Here is a 22,066-nt window from a genome sequence, read left to right as displayed (position 1 = left end):
GTTAAACATAAAATAAAAAAAAAAAACAAACAAAAAAATGGTTTGCACAAAAATATATACCTAGTAAACAATTCAATAAACAACAACAATGGCAACGCTATAGCAAACAAATAAAAACTTCATACGACAAAACAAAAGACTTTTGCTGTGCGTTCAACCAATTTCATTTTTAAGCATTAACTATTTCATGATTTATGTAAGAATAATAATATTTTTATTTTGTAATTTTAATACACAACAAGTTTATGTTATTTTTTTTTCCTTCATTTTCATAAAAAATTATGTATCCTAAGCTTTATAAAATTAACAAACAAAAAATAATTGAATCAAATTGCTAAACAAACAAACATACAACAACAACAACTAGACAACAACCAGAACATATGCTAAGCCTATATAATTTCCCTATTATAAATGTTTATGTTTTAATATATATTTTTCACACTTATAAAACTAATTAAGAAATTAATAAAAAATAATAATAAAAAACAAAAAATTGCAACGTTATACGATTTGTATGAAGCTTAAAGCTTTAAATGTCTTCGGAAATACATGAGAGAAATTCAGGTTTGGGTTGTGTTTTGATTTTTGTTGTTATTTATGATTTTTATTCAATTTTATTTTAATTGTATAATTACTAAATTATTTTCAAATAGTTTCGGTGTAGTTTCATTGTCACAAATTGAAAGTAAATATTCAATAAGAAACTTCAGTAAGGTATTTGTTCTGTTTGAGTTTGAGGTATAAAAATACAATCATCTCTATTATAACAATTTTGGGAAAACTGAATTCCCTCTTCCAATCAAAATCTATGTGAATTCACATGTCGTTATTATTGCAAGTTGATTTTTATGTTTCCCCAAATGTTTATAAAAGGGGTGAATGGTGTGGTATTCCAATAAAAATGTTTCTTCTAACGTTGTAGTTTAAACTTGTCAAAGGATAAATGTGACGGCTACGAAATATCGGTCAATACTGAATAACAAATCTTCAAAACATAAAATTGTTCCATTTATTTTTGTAGACCGGCGATCGTTTTTTTTTTCATTCAATTTATAGAGATTTAAATATTAACTTTGGGAAGTTTGTACAATTCAACAGATCTTGAGGAACGATTTCAATACTTTAAAAACTTTCGGGGGATATCATATTATTGCCCTGATAATAGAACTGGGCAAAGGAAGATTTCTTCAGAATGTGGCGAAACGCAATCCGTATAAACGACTCCCTTTTATAAATTCTAATAGGGATATATCTGTCATATATATCTTCACGTGATTCACAAAGTGGTGCCTCAGTTCATATTATATTTTATTCTGTTTATATATGCCATCTGATCAGACGCATACGTACAGTATTTTACCCAACGTTGGTGTAAAGTGGAGAGTGTATAGATTTGGTCTGTTCCCGTACTGCAAGAATCTACTGCTTTTTACTACGATAACGAATTTTCCTTTATGCTATCAAAGAAAATAGTAAAATCGAGTAGATTCTTGCAGTACGGGAACAGACCATTTGTTACGATCTCATTCATAATTTATGCCATATATAATTTTTCCCGATTCCTGTAATGTTCGTCCAGTCCACGTGCAGAACGAAAAAATTTAGGGATAAATAAATCGACTTTCGACTAATCGAATTCGACTTCTGATGAAGAAATCGCAAAGTCGACTTTTCAAGATCGATTTGATTTATTAAACAAAAGCCCTTTAAACATTTCAGAACTTTATTTTATTTTTTGACATCACTTCACATATAAAAATCAAATTTTTAATTGATTTCGCAATAGTCGGTAAAAGTTGAAAATCGATTTTGACCAAGTTTGACTAAATCGAAAGATCAAAAAGTCAACTTTTTAGTCAGAGGCAAAAATCGAAAAGTCGAATTTTGTTCTCGACTAGTCGACTTTTTGGTCAGAGGCAAAAAATGGAAAAGTCAATTTTTTGTTCTCGACTACGTATCTCTAGTCTGTTCGATAGAAGAGACATATTGCATATACGACCAAATTCAAGTATGATTCCTAAATGCAAATCTCCTATATACCCAAAATAGAGTGGGATATCATGTTGTGAGCGCCGAACGAATTTTGTCATGGCGTTCTCTTTGTAAACTTTTTACTCGAAAAATGCCAACAGGAATGCCAACTTCCGATTGACTGTCATATTGATTTTTAAATAATTGTATTTTTTGAAATAACTATAATTACACAGTGTTTTGAAATTTGAAATCTGTCTTTGACAGTTTGGGGAAATAGTTTTTAGTAATTAATGTAATTATTTTTCAATTAAAGAACATTTAAAAATTTGAATTATGTTGTATTCTTTACACAATATTTTGACTTTAAATTCAATTATGTTGTTTTAATTGATTTTTTATTTTAGATATACTCATTTACCTAAATAGTTTCACCAATAAGGAGACAATACTAAGTAGTAAAAAAACGAAAACAAAATAAGAACATTAAAGTTACTTTAACTATATAAACAACAATTGAGTTTCTAATAAACAAACAAAACTTAAAAATATATGTTTATGTGTATTAACTACGTTTCAATATTAAAAATAAACGAAATATAAATATTGAATATTTGATTTCACAAATATAGATCATATATTTTTTATAAATTGGTTTTATTTTTTTTAAAACATAATTTTAAAAAACTACGAAATATAAGTTATAAATATGTGTGTGTATATAAGAGATAAAGCACTTTATTTGAATTGAGCGGAATGAAAGAAGAAGAAATGACGCAATTGCACAGGAAATTTTCAACAAAAAATGTTCATCTCAATTTGCTATAAAAGAAAAGAAAAAAGTTCTCGCCTAAAATTAAAAAAAAAACCTTTTTTTGTAAATTTAAATGTACAAAAAGACAACATATAAATGAACATATTTAAATTTAGACAACAAAACATAAAACACAATATTTTGCATAGTGAAAAAAGACATTGCATTCATTGGTTTCATAAATAAAAACAACAACAACAATATAAATCACATCAATACATAAAATGCATTAATAAGTACATATACATATAATGAGAAAATTAAGCTACTTTGATATAACAAACGAACATAAAAATATGTAACTTGAAAAGTGACATAATATAACTTTAGACTAGCTATATTTAATTCAACTAATTATAAATAAATGTATTTACAAATATATATATATAAACTATAATAATAATGACTATATAAAAAACGAAAATAAACAACAACTCTTATTTAAGTAGCACTAAATAAAATAAACTAAAAGGTATCATTTAAACAATTTTTTAACTATAGAAAATAAATAAATTACAAAGAAACCCCAAGAACAAAAACAACAAAACTAAATTTTTCAATTATAAACAAAAAAATCGCAAGTATTTAACTCCAGCAATTGGTAATATTGACATGAAGCATAGAAGCCATAACATTACTGAAAAAAAAACAAGAACAACAGCAAAAACAAAACTGAATTCAAATAAATTTAACAAAAGAGCAAAGACATAAACGACGATGAAAAAGACAGATAAACAAAATCATTTAAATGTTTTTAGAATGTTTAAGGCAATTAAGAGGTGATATAGATCTAGAAATTGTTTAAAATATAAACTCCATCATGCACCCAAACAACTCACTCAGTCACACACACACACACACAAACTAACACCACTACCAAAAGCACACCCACACACCCTACAAACTCTACTTGCCATCAACAATCAATGCAGTCAGTCAACATCCCCTCTCTCCCCCAATTCCATTTCTACCCAATCTATCCTTGAACACAAATTCCATTAAATAAAAATTTTCCCAAACCAAAAAAAAAGAAGAAAATTTAATATCTATAAAAAAGAAAGACGAAAAAATTGATAAACAAATTATATATACTTAATATATGAGAAAAATAAAAAAACCCAAATAAAACGCTTATGAATGCATAATTATTATTAATGAAAATACAAAACAAAAAAATGAACATTGCAAAACAAATACGAATATTTAAATCTCTTTTTTTGTGGCATAAACAAAATATAGTCGATAAGTTCATGAACAGAAAAAGGTTTTGCTATACAATAAGGTTAAGTGATTTTACTATTATTAAATATTATTACAATTTTCATCGTTTTCTTTATCATTCCATATTCTCGCATAATAAATTCTGTCGAATACATATGATATAGAAATACAACGAGAAATGTTGAAATTTGTGTAGATGTTCGCAGAGCATTTGACTGACGCGAATGCCTTCAACTAAAACCATAAAGCGATCTGAAATTTAGGGAAGTATATTTGCCAAAAGAACAATATCATCCAAATTGACAAATTTCCCTTTGCACTGGGTGCAGATTCCAATACACGAGCTCGAGTTCATCAAAGGCGTATGTTCTCTACAAGGTGAATATTATAAGGTAGATGCCTCAAAGAACTACCACCGAACTCTAATTTTCTGCAGATCTATATTTCGAACCTGGGCGATACTTCGCCCTTCTTGATCGATTAGAGGTCAACGGTTCCTCTTTCTTACCCCGGCATATTATTCGAATCATGTTTCCCCTTTTAAACATTTACGTCATACGATGTAAAAGTCTTTGTTCACTTGACCCTAAATAAATAGTTGACCAGATACTTTCCACATGTAAAATTTGCAATGTTCAGCTTACAATAGTGCCCTCTAAAGCAAATTGGAAACATTCCATCTTTCAAATATCATATAATCATCACCAAAATTTTTAGGTGTCGTCCTTGAACCTCATGTAAAATTTAATAGCGATCCACGCGACATTTTTGCCTTCCAGTGTGGTAACGCGAATACTAACCAAATCCAAATATGTAGACACCTGTAATTATTGTATTATAACTCCAACATCCGAGTACATACAAACGATATAATTGGTATTAATTTAAACGTCAGCAACTCATCTTGAATATATTATCAACTTCTCGGGTCTATGTCCTTCAGGAGTACATATATACGCAATAGAATACAAATTTTGAATTTTTTCACACAAAAGTCTGGGTCCATTAGACCCGCTAAATGTTCTTTAGCCAAATTCCTTTTCTGATGTACAATTTCGTGGTGTCCGGGTCATAATTGTGGCCTCTACATCGACCAGATAAACAGATACAAATTAAGTTTTTGTTTCATTTCATCCCTTAGATATTAACGGATCATTACCAAAAACAATTGGGGTCTTCTTTGGCCAGAACCCATCCTACATGCAATTTCGTGACGATTGGTCCATAACTGTGGTCTGTATCGTGTTTACAAATTGTATGTATAGATAGACGGACGGACACCCATGGTTAGATCGACAAAGCTAGCTAGTCGATATATGACGATCGGTATACTTAAAGGTGAGTCTAGTTGCGTTCCCGAACTTTTCTAAGTATTTTGTAATTTGATAGCGATTTACTTTTACTTTTAAAAAAAGTACCGGAACAGACCATATGTACGCACTATTTTGAAAATAAGACCTGATGGAAGAATATCGCAACATTCAATTTCAACTTCCTTCATTGTGTATTTCTATAAGTATGTAATCGCCAAGAAATATTTTGTCATCTAAAGCATTTTTATAAGTAATCCCATTTTATTAATAGAATAATCATTGTCATCATCACTCCCGTGCATAATATTTCTTTAAATGTGTGTCGTTTTTTTTTAAGATTAATTTTTTATTTTAAATTAAATCCTGTGTAAATATGATTATAAAAAAATAATAAATTTGCATAATTGTGTAATGTAAACAAAAAACAAATTGTGTATAAACTTTATTCTACTCCGTTATATTAAGGTAAGTATATAAAATGAATAAATTTTATACTAAATCTAGTATCATTTATATCATAGGTGTGAATTTTCAAAAAACCATAGATATATTTATATCAACACACTAATAGCGATCCCCACACGAAGGTTCAGGATAAATCAATACAATTAAGAACAACTCGTTCACACGTAGTAGATAGAAATTTCATCATCACATCTTTTTACAAATTTCGATTTTTTAAGTCTGTCCGTTCTTTCATGTTCAATTATACTAAATGTTGGCTCAATTTGTTTTTAATCTAATTACAATCATATGAAATGTGAAATGAAATCAAGTTCGAAGAGGGGCCCTTCGGTCCACTCCTTCTGTTACCTACCATACTTTATAAACCTAATCTTGAAACTCCTAAGTCATATTCACCCCAATCCGTATGTCGTCGTCGACACGGAACGACGTCGAAGAGAGTCGTCTTTTGCAAATTGGTATTCCCTATGTCGTTGTCGACATTTATCGATAGCTATTGAAACATTTTTGGTATTCCGTAACAATGTGTGACGAAGACGATGTCGAAGATCTCTTCGTCATAGTTTTTGTTGACGCCTGAAGCGTTTGAACATTTTTTTTAAAAATTAAAAAAAACATGACCGGGCAAGAACAGGAACAATATATGGGATCTATATATAAATCTGAACCGATTTTGACCAATGTCAATAGGACTCGTCTATGTGCAAATAAAATTTCATCACAATTGGATGGATTTTTTCCAAATTTCATCCCGTTCGGATCATAATGGTGGCATGTAACTTGTTTAAAATAATACATGAATGGAGGGACATGCATAAATCGACTGAAAAATAATTCTATGTACATATATACTAAAAAGTAACTATGGGTCTATCTCGTTTCTTTTTAGTCGTTGCAAACACATTTAACATGACATAATGCCCTGTGCCACAGTGCGGTGAAGGATACAAACACATTTTTGCCCAAAAATATGCAACAAAATAAACAGCTGACCACATGTTTAGAGATGTGTTTTTTGTTTTTATTGATATTATCGATAAATAGTCGGCATCGACGCATGAGTGTTACAGAATACCAAAAATCAGTGTCGAAGTGATGTCGATGCGAAGTGATGTCGAAAGAGAAACGTCGTCGACAACGACGACGACATACGGAATAGGGGTGATTAATATTCAACTAACTTTGAAATTTTATTTATTTCATAAGAAACTATTCGATTGTACCTTTTATATGACACTACTTTCATTTGAATACCAGCAATACGAAAAAAGTTTCAAGCGTATAACTTTTGAACAGATTATCGCATCTCTGCAAAACATATCACTCATTTGTTGCAAGACAAGCATAACTAAAAAAACGATTTTGCAGAAAATGCGTTTTAAGTTTTCAATTTACTCACACTTTATATGGGACAGAGGAACTTCTACAGCTTCTCAATTAGAGTGTGTAAGAGATATTCATATGCATTTTTTACACAACATGAGGTCTATTACCTAATACCGACCATAATTAACATTTTAGTATCATTTAGTACATATGTTCTCATATAGTATGTATTTCCAAAACTACCTCCATATATTAACAAAATACACAAATTCTGACGGAAACAGAAATTTATCCTTATACCAAATTTAGCATAACTTATCGTACTTACTTCAAAAAAAAAAAACTCCAAATCTCAAATATAGGTTCACCAAAATCTAAGGCGAAAGTTGTTATATAAATTTCCATAAATTTCAACAAATCCCAATCATAATTCCAAATTCAACAACTCCAGCTCTATCAGTTCATTCTAAATCCAAATTATACCAAATGTAGTGCCATTTAGTACACATTTGTAGTGATTTCCAAAAATTTATATATACCCCAATCCAACACCCCAACAATGATTAGGATTCCAGTTCTCTTGGTTCACCTAAATCCAAATTGTATTAAATTTAGGACCCATAAGTGCAAATTTCCAAAACTACACCTATAACCCAATGCTACACTTCAACAGTAATTTTAATTGCAAATTTCAGGATTCCAGCTCTACCGGATCAGCTAAATCCAAATTGTATCAAATTTAGCACCATTTAGTACCCATAAGTATAAATTTCCAAAACTACTTCCAATAATTTAGTACACATAAGTACGAATTTCTCTAACTGCCAAAACAACTCAATTCTACAATGTGGTAGTAATCTTATTCCAGCTCTGTCGGTTAACCCAAATCCAAATTGTATCGAGTCGATTTACAAATACCCGCCTGTTTGGCTGCCTGTCTGGTGCGGACGATAAATCTCGAAGGGCCTAACCGATTTAATTAAAACTTTGCACATTGTAATATTAATTCCAATCTTTTCTTATTTTCTTTCTTATTGAAACGATTTAATTTAAAATTTTTAATTATATATCTTTATTATTGTAATAGGTTCAATTTTAATTTACACTTATGTTATATTCAATTAATAATAATTATGTATGTAACAAGTGTTTGCGATACTGGAAGTTTCATTTGTGACCATTTGACTTGGCAGCTTCATGACAGGTTGGCCGCCTCAATCAAATTTTTCCAAATATATCTCCAATTTTTATTGTGAGCTTGCAATATAGTAACATCCTTATCATAGCTTTACTCCAACCAGGTTTTTAGTATGTGTTAATATCTGAAATGAAATTATACCTACAAATATCCAAGGATCGATAAAGGGCTTTGAAAAAAACAACCCTATTTAAAGCATGTGATAGTTTATAAAAAAATAGTATTAAAGGAAATATGTTAATTAGAGAGAATGAAATATTTAAAATATCATCCTTTTATTTAGAATAACTAAAAAACGTAAAAGATAATACAATATTTTTACCATGAGATAATAGTTACCATACACCTTTTGTTGAATAGCTGGAATCCATTAAGCATCATCCATATATTCTTCATTTATCCTCAGTTCTCCATGGAATTCGTCTGCTGTGCTGAAGTCTCATCTGTCTCCTTTATTGTATGTTGATAGTTGAACATTTTAGTTTGAAACAATTTTCAATCTCTTTTTAAAAATATTTGGTGGGTGGGTTTTTAGCCACACCCTTGAAGCGGCGATTTGAAAGATTTTTTTCATCTTGATGTTGTACATATACGCATTAAAGCCTCAAAGAGGTAATTGTACATCGTAATTTTTAAGATTTTTCTTGGTATTTTTTTCCAGTATTAAAAATAAAACATGTTTTTAACGAACGACCCCGCCACTCACTAACCCGCCCCAACCGACCGAGAGGGCTCTGTCCTCATGACGTAAGGACTTTGCGTACACACCATAATCCGGATTATGGCGGAGAAAATCGTATCTGACTAGTCAAATTGGCGGCGCGAAGAGAAATATATTTCTCCAGAAAGCGATGTGGAAGCGAATAAATTACGATTGTTTGTTCTTAGTTTGTAATGGATATTTAAATAAATTGTTTTAATTTGGTTAATATTTATTTTTTTAATTTATTGCTTGTTTTAAATTATTAATCATTGAAAATATAGTTGTTTTTGTTTGTATCAACGTCATGTTAATTTAGTTTATAGTTGTGTTTGCGTTTGTTGTTGTTATGTTCTGTAATTTGTGTTTCCTATTGGACGGACAGTAAAAATCAATTTTTGTTGAAATATACGATTTTCTGTTAAACGATTATTTAATTTTATAAATAAAAAGGTTTTATAAAACGATTTGATGTTTATTATAATAATTTTGCTTGAAATTTGTTTCATTTCTGAGAAAATGCATTGAAATTATTATATTATTTTTGAAAACATTATTTTCTTTTTATAAAATATCTGGAATCCCTTGTAGATATTTTACGTTTTTAGAATTTTGTATTTGAAAAAACCAGAATATATTGTTTTAGAAATGCATTTGTATTTTTATTTGTACATATTATTTTAAAGATTGATTTTCTTTAAGAAGTTGTAATGTGATTGATTTTGTATTATCAATTTAATTGTTGTTTTTCATTTATTTTGTCATATGCTCTGCTGAATTTAATTTCATTAATAGCATTTTGAAATTATTCATAGATTTATTTGAAAAATGTATTATGTTATTGTGGATATTTTTGAAGACTTTCGTTTGATTTCTATATTTCATTTGAAAATTACTTATAGATTTCTTTGAAATTAATTATTTTGCGATATATTTAATTTATCAGGGTATTGAAGAAGATGTCAGTTGTGTTATATAACTTTCAGAAGATTTGGGTTTGGTTTGAAAATTAGGTATGATTTTATTGAAATATATTATTTTGTGACATTTTTGGATATTATTTTAAGATAACGCTTATTATAACTGAATGTGATTTTATTATTCTGAATTTTTAAACAATTTTTTCCTATTTATTTTATTTTGTGATATTTTTAATCATCTGGGTACTGAAGATTTTGATTGTATTATATATTAATTATGTGAATACATTGCTTGATTTATTTATTCATTTTAAATCTTTTAGATTTCTTTGAAATAAATTATGTAAGTATTGGCATTGTTATATTCGAAATTAAATTCCTATGTCCAGTAGATTTATTTATTTTTACAATTTTTCCTTGTGAATTTTTATTTGAAGACTTTTTATTACATTAAGGCTTTCTTGTATTTATTTTGGAAATATACGAAATTAATTTTTTATACTTTTCAATTTGGGGGTTTATTTAATTCTCCCTTATCGGAGCGCATTTGAATTTTTATTATTTTAGAAGGCCTTCTTGAAAATTCGTTATCAGAGATTTTATTTCGTTCATTTAATGGTTTAAAAATATTGAAAATTGTATAAGTATTTTGTGCGTATTTTATGTGTTGTCTATAGTTTAGAGGTACGTATTTTAAAAAATTAATTTTATTTCGTTGTTTTAAATTAATAATTTTAAAAACGAATATATTGTTGTTGCAAAGATATAGCCAGCTATGTTTGTGATAAAGTGTAGACGAGAAATTTGAAAAGTTTTAAATAAAAGACACGAAGAAAATGATATAAATATTTAAATTATACAAATATTTAATGAGAAAAAACTGATTCGATATAAAAAATATATAGACCAAACACACAATTGTTGCTAAGTACAAATATTATGACATAAATAAATGTTTTGATATGAGAGAAGCCTACTTTTTTTTTTGGTGGTTCTACTTTACGTAAATTATACTCGTTGAGTATTAGGATTTGTGTTTCCTACATTTGTGAGATTTTTCGAATATAGATTTCTTCAATACAAACTGCTATTTACAAAATTGTGTGGAAGGTGGAGAAGGTCCATATAATGTTTTTTTCTTATTCATAAAATTTTTTCCATAAGATATTTTCTCATTAGACAGGAATTTGTGTGTTCAGTTATTGATTTTACAATATCAAAGTAAATGATGATAAACACATAGAAATAAAATAATATACATGTTTATAAATAATTATTGTTCTTTTAATAATTTGATCGATTTCGCTTAGGGTAAAAATAACATATTTTATTGGCAAGTGAGTGAATAAGGATCATGGTATACATTAGTATAACTTTATTTTTGTTCCATATGTTTACATTAAAGATATGTGGAAATACTCCTTACATTACGAAATCTGTCAGAAAATATTGACATTTTTGAGTCATTGTGGGGTCATGTAATTATCACGAATGATTTATTGTTATGACATTGAGTTTTTCATAATTCATTATATTATCGCAAGGGTGTCAATAATTTTATATAATTTGGAAGAAATACAAATGTAATTATTTGTTAATTGTGAAGTTACAAAATATTATTAAAAGAAAACGTTTTTTTAAGAAAAACATAAATTGCGAGATACACATAAATAAATGCTTTTACAGATAATAACAGTTTGTGGGTTATATGGAGGCATGAATTATTGTATTCTCAAAATGCTTTTTAATTTAAATCATAGACCATCCTCCTGATTTTAAAAATAGGAAAATGTTATTACTGCAATTTTTAATTTCTATGTGAGAGAGATAAGGAGAATAGAAACCTTCTTAACCTCAATCACCCATAAACTAATAATGACCGCAAGTAATATTATTTTGCCTAATTTTAAATCGTGAAATATAAATATTTATATATAGGGGATAATTATTGTATTTTTGTTGTTTTTCATTAAGTAAAAACTCAAATAGAAGAACATAATATTGCAGAATATCAACATAAACAATTTCGTATACATTTTTCTATAGAGAATATTTGTATAAAACATTCATTAATATATGTATATAATTTTGTTATTACAAATAATATTTGTATGTTTGGATATAATGAGAAAACAATGTAAATTTGCATTTTGTTTTTTATTAGTACAGCCATATCATAGAATAAGCCGGATTTACTTTTTTTTTTCAATTATATTGAGGGCGCACAGCATTTCAAGAGGTTGCATTAACAAATATTTGAATACAATTGAGCATGTTTGTTGGTCACACCACTAAATAGTACATATTTACCAAATGCAAATATGCATATTAATATACAATCCTTTTTTGGTTTTAACAAAGTTCTTGTGAAGCCTCCACCATACACTAAAAACTTATATAAAAAATAAACAAAAAAATTAACCAAATAATTAACAAAACACAAGTTACATTAAGAAAAAAAATATGGTAAATAAATTGGCATAACATCATTTTGTTGAAGATTTGCTTTGTTTTTAAATGTTTTCAAACATGAAAATAGGAGGACACCACACACCGTACATAATTCATTCTAATTTAAAACACTATTAAAAAAAATAACATTGGCATTAAAAAATATAGTAATACAACATCATGTTTATCATAAAGAAACCCACAAAGAAATTAAATAAAACCCAATAACAGAGTTCAGTAACTTGTGCCAGCAGCAGTAGCAGCAGAAAAAAAGAGGTAACAAGGATTAATATATTGTTGTTGACATGAATTACATTTTTTTAAATAACATTTATATTAAATATCCCAAACATTGTCATAGTTGAATGTTTTCAATGGGCCTAAAAAGCAATACAAACTATAGATGCGGCGTAATTTCAATTACTTGAAGAAGTATGGGGGTGAGAGAAAATTATTTTCATAATTAAATTTCAATTACACAATTTTATTTGGAATTAGCGCTATTATCATACATTCATACATTGAAGGACATTATCTTCCCTTGACTTGAAATACAAATTTTACTTATTTGTTACAGAGATTACAGTGGTACAAGAGAAAATTTACAAGAATATGACGAGGATGGATAATATGGCCTTTTATCTCTTCTCTTGGGTTAATAGATGTTTCGATGTTACCAATATTAGTTTGGTGAAAAATTAAAGCGTATTTATTCATATTTTGTTTTTGGGGACATAATTATTACAATCTTTAAAACGACATATATAATTTGTTTAGAGATCTCAGGGAGTGCAGCAGCAGCAAATGAGTTATATGGTGAACAAAATAACTAATAAGACCTAATATAATATTAACGCTAGATTTACACATAACAAGCCAGAGTTGAGAGACATACAAAAGAAGAAGGTGAGAAAATCTCACCAAGAGTTATTTCAAATACAGCTAATATTGCGTTTCTTATCTCTATATATATATGGTGGTGGTGGAAGGTTAAATATTTTGTTTCTTTGCACACATGGTGAAAGGCCATTTTTTGTAATTTAACAAGAATGTTTTGTTTTTTACATTTTAATCATATATATCATATATTTTACTTGTCATCAACACAATTAAACTAAAATACAAGGTAACCAACAAAGAATACAAAACAATTTGGCTGACATACATGCTTTGAATAGTAATAATTGTTGAATATGAATTGTTAAGATCGTTCAAACCACTGCAAATATTTTTATTATAATTATTATACCACCCCACTTGTGTGTGTTTCATCAATACAAATATGCGAGACTATATTAAAAAGGAAACATAGATTTTTTTCAGAATATTATTTTTTTTAAGAAAGAAAAATACAAACGAAGCTTTTCCAAATACAAAAGTGAATAAAAATCGATTAACATTTCATATGTATATATGGGGGAGGAGAATATTTAAATTATATGTGAAAAATATTTTTAAAATAACAAATATGTTAATAATCATCTAAACAGTATTGGCATAATAGCAAAATATTTTTAATATTCAAAGTTACATTTGTGGTTAGATTTCAATTTAATATAAAAAATAAATGTAAATATATAATAAAAACAATACTTTCATAATATATACAAACACAAAATATCTGCGCCCAATTTACAACGACGAAAAAAGTGAAGAAGGATGATTCTAAAAAGGTTTACAAATGTTTGAAACAAAAAGAGGTCAGTCAGTACACAGAAGTTGTTGTAGTATAGAATACAATGAGCTGCTAGGGGTATTTGTTGTAGACATAAAGTTGTTGTAGCAAAATTGTTGTTTTTCATATTTTCTGGTAGTTTTGAGGGGTATCTATATTTTTGCGAATGTTGAGGAGCCTAGATATTTTTTGGATCCAATTGCTGAATTGTGGTGAATGTTTCGTTTGGTGCTAAATATAGGTGGCAGTAGTTGTAGTAGTAGTGATGGTGGTGGTGGTAATCATGCTGTTGTGATTTTGATGCTCTCTGGTGATAATTATTGTGGATATATGTTGTGTTGCTTGTGGGGAGGAATGTGAAAAGGAAAGGCCCCCGTTGGTTACTGGTGGTGGCGTTAAATTTAATGAGCTGTTTGTTGCTTGATCGATGGTAGGGCAAAAATAGACGAGAATTATCGTGGTTAAATATAAGTTTAGAAATGTTGAATTCGAGGTTTTAGTATCAATTAATATATAATATATGTTGTTCTTTGGCACAGTACCAATATATGTTTAGAATTTGTATCATCCTCATGTTGTAATTGACTACAATATTGGTAGAAATATTTCAATAGTTTCTTGTTTTGAAGCAGTTTACAGTTGTGAAGTACAAATCGAGTGTTGGAAGGTTTGTTTATATAAAACACTTATTTTTTTGAAACGACATATTTATGAAGCAGAAAATCCATTAATGTTGTGATAGAGTAATTTATCATTTTCTAAAAACGAATATTTTGGGTTTGGTTTTTTAGATTTTGAAATGAAAATACAAACATTTTTGCTTATAACATCAATAACAAATTGAAATGTTGTACATATGGTGGTTTCCATTTTTCCAAATTATCGAAATTTATACATAATGGTTTTGAGATGTTTACAGTTGTATATATAGTGCGGACATCTATATGGGAGGAAATTTTACATTCGTGTAACATAAAGAAGAAAGTTTTTGGTTGAAATTAAAGTCAATATTCAATTTTTGAGGGGAGCCGACAATTGTTGCTGTGTTGCGTTGCATGGTGCAAAGTAAATGATGACTGCTTTTGATGTTATTTGGTGGTAGTGGGTGGTGTCACTCTGGTGCAGGGGGGCAAGGCATCATTTATTTATGCTTTTGGGTGTTGTTGTAAAATTTGAGAAGTGTGTCGATGTCGATAATCCAATAATTGTTAATATTGTTGATTGCAGATGTAGAGGGGATTTTTTTAATCAACGTTGAAGTGAATGGAGTATTTGCGGTATTTGATTTCCTTGATGTTTATTAGAGGATCGGCCATGTTGAAGAAAATAACATTCCATCTTGGAACTAAAAGTATTAATAATATAATCGTATTATAGTATACAATTTATTTTATATTTGAAATTTGTGTTCACTTCCAGGTGAGAGACAAAAATTGAGTTGTGTCATAGTTGTTTAGGCGTTTCCTAAATGTGGGCTCTAATCTTTTATTTGGTAAATGAGTAATACCATGTTGTTTGAAAGAAACGTTATTGGGTTCACATACTTCAAAAATGTATGGGTTTTAAAATAGTAGCCATTGCTTGTTTTTACAAATCAAACAATTTTTATATATATTTAAAAAATGCATGTAATCAGCTTATATTAGTTAGGCAGGCCGTTGTGTTTCTTTGTAGTACTTGTAATGGGTGTGGAATATTGGTGTAGTTTCTTATCATGGGGTCTAAGGATTGTAAAGGGGTCACTCACATAAGCTCGCCGAGAAATTCGCAGTAAAACAAAAATATTAACATTTGTAAAATACATATTTTGAGATGAAGGTGTAATTACGTTGATAAACATAAGTTGTTGAAAATAAAAAGCGACGTCTTGTTGATATCTGTTTTCTTTGCTCGCATTGAGAGATAATATAGTAGGGTGCAATACTCTTAGCATGTTGATAAAACATAAAATGTTGTAACTCTTATAAAAGCAGCATGTTTTAGACGCGAAGGTGTTGTTTGTTCAGTAAAAATTGTAAAGTCGGACACAAATAAAATCGGAGATTGTTTCTTATAAATGAAGGTAAATGTTGTCGTTGGTAAGGATGTCAATGCATTGTTTTGCTGGGTGTTAATCATTTGATATCCCAAAAAGGGGAAATCATTGTAAAATGCCATTGACGAATATTGAGAGTAAACCAATTTCTAAATTACATACACTTGGGGCTTGATGGAAGCGAAAAATGTAATGGATTCGTTTGTTGTTTTAATTTACTACAGCTTTTTTGCAGTTTTATGATATATTTTGCAATAATAATTTATCTGCATTTTCTCAAGTGATGATATAGACCATTTTAAAGCTGAATATTGTTGTAGTTTTGAAATATGGGTGGTAAAACGTTTTTGTTGCCATTGAAGACTTTAGTAAATCCTTTTGATTTTTTAATTAGTTTGAGCACATTTTTCAAAATTATCAAAATAACGTGTTTCCATTGAAAATCCATTGTCAAAAGAGGCCATTAATGATTTTTGAAATATTTTCAAAATATAATCTGTAATTATAATCTGTATTTAATGAGGGATAACTTTTACTCCAAGACCGAATTTGTGGGTTGATTTAAATCCTTGTTTATAACTCAAGCTTTTATGAAGTTTTGTAGAGTTATGATGTAGCATAGATGTTATTTTGCATGTGGATTTATTGCAGGTAGTGATTTGAAGTATTCGTTATTAAAACTCAATGGATGTAGAGTTTATCTATGGCATTTGAAGAAAAACTCAATTGATGAAGAGTTTATGTAAAAATGCTTTGAAACTCAATTGATGTAGAGTTTATTAGAAATATGTGTCACATACATTTTAGGATGGGGTATAGTTGCAATTAAATTGTTCTTTGTGGGAAAACCTCCAGAATTTAGAATTGACTGTTATGTAGCTTATTAATTGCATGGTAGATTATTGCTCTGAAGAATTGCCGGAAGCTTGAACAAGTTATCCAACGACTTTAATATGTTGCGATCCATACAAGTCGTTCTTGGCTCAGTGATAATTAGTATTGCCAAAATGAAGTACGTTCATTTTTAATTGATTGCAATGGTTTAAAATTTTAGGCCAATTGAAGCAAAAAAATTAAGGGCTAGATGGAGAGTTGAAAATCGAGTAATTGTAGAAAATATTGCTGGTTGTCGCTTAAATAGATGGCTTTGCTGGCATTAAATTCAATTGAAGTACGTTCTCTTCTAGGATTTGGGCAAGAATCTCATATTTCAGGCCAACGGAAGCTTGGCATTTGTTTTAAACTATATAGGGCTAGATGGAGAGTTGAAAATCGAGTAATTTTAGAAAATATTGCTGGTTGTCGCTTAAATAGATGGGCTTTGCTGGTGTTAAATTAAATTGAAGTACGTTCTCTTCTAGGATTTGGGCAAGGATTTGATATTTCAGGCCAACGGAAGCTTGACATTTGTTTTAAACTAGATACGAGAGTTGAAAACGATACGAGAAATTATTGCAAGTATTTGTGGTGTATCCATAGAATGAGGATTTTGTTGTTATAAATTCAAATAGAGTTACGTATTCTAAAAATATAGAAATGTATATTTGTTAGTGTCATGGGTGACGATGCGTTCCGTTGTGGATATGTGGACGTTTCATGGTAGCATTTTTTATAAGAAATATTATATTATTAACTCCTTTGATTGTTGGTCAAGTGGTGAGTGATGCGCTAATGTATAGAAAAATCAGGAAGTGAAATCAAAACCAAATTGTTGAAGAATACCATTTGAAGATGAGTGTTAGGGTGTGGAATTGAATGTTGGGCGCAAAATAAAAGAATGTTGTTCATCATCGGTGAGCGATTTCCAGTTAAATAATAAAATTTTTTTGGCGATAGTGGTTGGGCAAGGACAGGAATGTTGTTGTCGAGTAAGTTTAGTTTATAATAGATGATGCTCACGAACATAGTAGTTGATGAAATGCAGTGTGTGAACTTGTTGGGGTGTTCTTGAAGATTTTCAGAGGAAAGGCGAATTGGTAACATGTTGTTTATGTCATAGAGAAGTTGTATGTTAGTTAACTTAATAAAACTTGTTGGCAATTGTCTGTGGACAAAGAAATGTTGGCGGCGTTGCTAAGAGTCATAGAAGTTGAAAAAATTAAGGGCGTAGTGTTGATCTCTTGGGATTGGAACATCATGGGACGTAGTAGTTCATAAATTGAGGATGTGTTTGTATAGTATGTGTTGTTCTTAAAGAGGATGTTTCCTACGCATTTTGTTTTTTTTTTTTTTTTTTTTTGAAGAACGTAGATGTTGTTTACTTGAGTATGTTGTTCTTTATATATTTCGATGTATAGATAGAGGCCATAATGCGATGAAATTAATATATTTCAATGTTCGTTAAATGTTGAAACTTGAATTGCATTGTTCTTCGATGATATTTTGTTTTTGGGGCATTTTGCTAATGTTGTTTTTAAATAAGGCTGAATGGTGAAGGGTGTTGATATCAGTTTTGAATATAATCAATTAAAAATAACGATTTTTTGTGCGTAAGCTCTAAAGGCTTAGATGATACTTAAAATCGAGTAAAGAGACATTTAGGCTTTTTTGGAGATTTTAAAGTGCAGATTGATGCATTTTGTCGCAGCTGAAACATTGAAGAATTTCTAGATGTTGATATTCGAATTATTATAAAAAATATAATTGAAGATGTGGTTCTATAGATGTTGTTGTTGGAGTAAAATATTAAAGTGCTAAATTGAGGAGAACCCTAAAAGATTACCTATAGTAAAATTCAATTTTAATTGTTGCATTAATTAACCAAATATGTTGAAGTGGTTTTGGTGATATTATGTTGTTGCTTTTGGTTGATATTATTTTGTTGAATTCAAAATTGATAGCTCGCATTTGTCCAATGTGGTATCTAGAATTTAATTGAAATAAATATGTATATTCATTATGAAATTTAGATATTAAAATATGTATTCATACAAGTAGAATTTGATGACTACAAATCAATGTTTTTTATTTGGCGTTGATATTTTACAGAGTATAAGTAAGTATTTATTTTATTTATATATAGCATCAAATGCTGAAATAATGTTGAAAATTAATCAAATCATGGAAAGCTAAATAATACGCATTAAGTAAAATTGTTATCATTATCGGAGGGAGACACTGTAAGAAACAAAATCTAGACCGTATTACCAAATATAAGGTTTATTGAAAAATATATGAATTATTGTTTGGTTTTTTGTACAAAATATATAAAACTTTACATTATTTTGTATATAATAAAAAATATTAGACGTAGACACTATGTACTAATATTAATGGGTAGAGTAAAGTATATATTATTTTTAGTTGTTTGCCTAAAATTGTGTAAAAAATAAAAAAAATACGAGGAAAGAATATTAAATCAAATAAACAAGCGACGACGGTGGCTTCACAACATACGTACGTACGAATAGTAGTATCTATAAAAATGCATTCACTTGTTTAATATAAATTTGTGTATAGGAAAATATTGAATATTTCATAAACAAAATATACCATATATATTATATAACAGAAGTTTTGTTATTAGATCAAATACGAGTATATGTATATGAAAAGTTAACAAAATAAAATATATATTGAATATATTTATATGTCAATATTATTACGAGCCTTTTTGAGAAAATATGCAGTATAAAGAAACCCATATAATAAAGAAAAAAACATTTTTAACAAAAGAAGACGAAAAAACAATCTACTTAACACAAAAAAAGAAAAAAAAACAGTAAACAGAACATGGCTTATAAATAAACAAAAATTCGGGCAACAATATATTGGTTATTTTTGTTATAGAGAACTAATTTGTCAATGTTTTGCAGTTAAGTATTTTGTTAAGTAATTCAGAAGTTTCGCAGTATGTATGACAATATGTATGTTTTATTCATTGTATATTTAGTTAGTAAATTATGAAAATCAAATATTTCAATTGTGTGGTATATAAAACATAAGCATTGTACATATAAAGTATATTGGCGAGTTATTATTTTTTGTGAAGAATATCTTTTTCAATATGGCAAAGAATAACATTATTGGCAAACAAACATAGCTGCTGAAAAATTAGTTGTATAAATCAAAAATTATTCGAAATAATATTTGGTTGGAAAATTGCGTTATAGCATTTTGTAAAATTTTAGAGAATTTGTTTTATATTTTTGTTGATTATATTTTTCTTTAATATTTGATTTGTAATATTAATTATATGTTTAGCGATTTGCAAAAAATATTATTTTTATAATATATATTCATTTGGAATTTGTTTAGGGGGTTTGAATTTATTTAAATATCCATTATTTATATGTCGCATAATTCTGTAGTTTTAAAATGTTTAAATTTTATGTTTTATTGATATCTGGGTTGGTGTATTATTCGTTGAGGAACTTTAGATGTTTCCTTCGATTATATTTTGGATTCAAAAAAGCAATATCTGTATTTTTTGTACATGGTAAAAAACATTTGACCATTTTAGACAAGGGCCTAGAAATTGTAACTCTTTTAAATAAAACTTGAGATATTCGAAATTAAATTTAGAAAACTTTTTATGTATCGTATATTTAAGTTATTTTCTCTTTATTTTGAAATATTTTATTAAATTTAATGTTGTTTTGATGTCTTGCTTAGTATGTATATTGATTATTCGTTGAGGACTTCTTTCTATTATATTTTGGATTCAAAAACGCAATATCTGTATTTTTGTAATTTCTAAAAATATTTAACCATTTCATTTTCGCAGTAAAAATTGTGATTCTTTTGAATAAAATCTGATATATTCGACGCTCATTAATTTAAAAAAAATAAACGCAATAAAACTATATTCTTATATTCAAAAAATCGCATTGAACTTAATATAATTCTTTATATTATATTTTGAATTGAAACGCAATTTTTTATGTAGTGTATTTTTGTAAAATTATTCGACCCTTTTTATTTTTATTGATATGTAACAACGCAGTAGAAATAAATTGCAACTCTTTTGAATAAAATCATTTTGCGCAATATCTCATGAATATCGATTTGAAATATTTCCAAACACTCTTGAACCCAGTTGTTGAAAATTATTTTCGAATATTTCTTTTTATGAAATGTAATTTCTACAATATTAAGATTATTACTCTCATTACTCTTCGCTTTAAATACACTTATTCGTTTTTATTCTATATAACCTTCGCTTTTGTACTCATTCAATTTTTATATTAATTCGCATAAGTTGATTTTTTTCTTTAAATATTTTCAATTCAAAAACGCAATGCCTGTATTCTTTGTACTTTCTATAAAAATATTTAACCATTTTATTTTCGCAGTAGATATGGGGCCTAAATATTTTTAATCACCTAAATAAAGATTGAGAAATTCGACGCTCATAAGGGGGTATATAAATTACAACTCTTTCGGATAAAACCAGGAGATATTCGATGTCTATTAAATATAGGAAAATAAACGCATTGTCGTAAACAAGAAATCATTAACGGATTATATTACTTTGTACGCTTTTTAAAATTCGATTTTCGGAAAAACAATTCGAATAAATATAGGAATACTTAATATAACGTTTTTGGCAAAAAATAAAGTCTTTAATTTTTTAATTACGCAACGCATTAAAATTATTTATCAAATTATAAATAATTCAAAAAATACGTTCATTATTATTTCAACTCTTCATGAAATCATGAAACCTTTTTTTTTATTAGAAATTTGGTTTTATTTGACACTTATTAAATATTTTTGACATTAACGCTTTGCATAACTCTTTTTAAAACATTTTGTATTATAATTCAAATAATCATGTGCGGCGCTCATTAGATATCGATGTTTTATAATATAAATATACCAGCATGTGATAAATTCGTCAACGCTTCATGAAAAAAATCAATGACATATCGAAATTTGATACTCTTGTATTCGTTTTATATTAAACGCATTGCGGGAATTTCATAGGGGAAAGGTGAGATGCTTAATAGATCAAAAACAATCTCTTCGCATT

Source organism: Musca vetustissima, unplaced genomic scaffold (assembly GCF_032173495.1).
Source record: "Musca vetustissima isolate MV318-11 ecotype Yass unplaced genomic scaffold, APGP_CSIRO_Mvet_v1 utg6724, whole genome shotgun sequence".
In the NCBI taxonomy this organism is placed as follows: Eukaryota; Metazoa; Arthropoda; class Insecta; order Diptera; family Muscidae; genus Musca; species Musca vetustissima.
Note: the sequence above shows the minus strand (reverse complement) of the source record.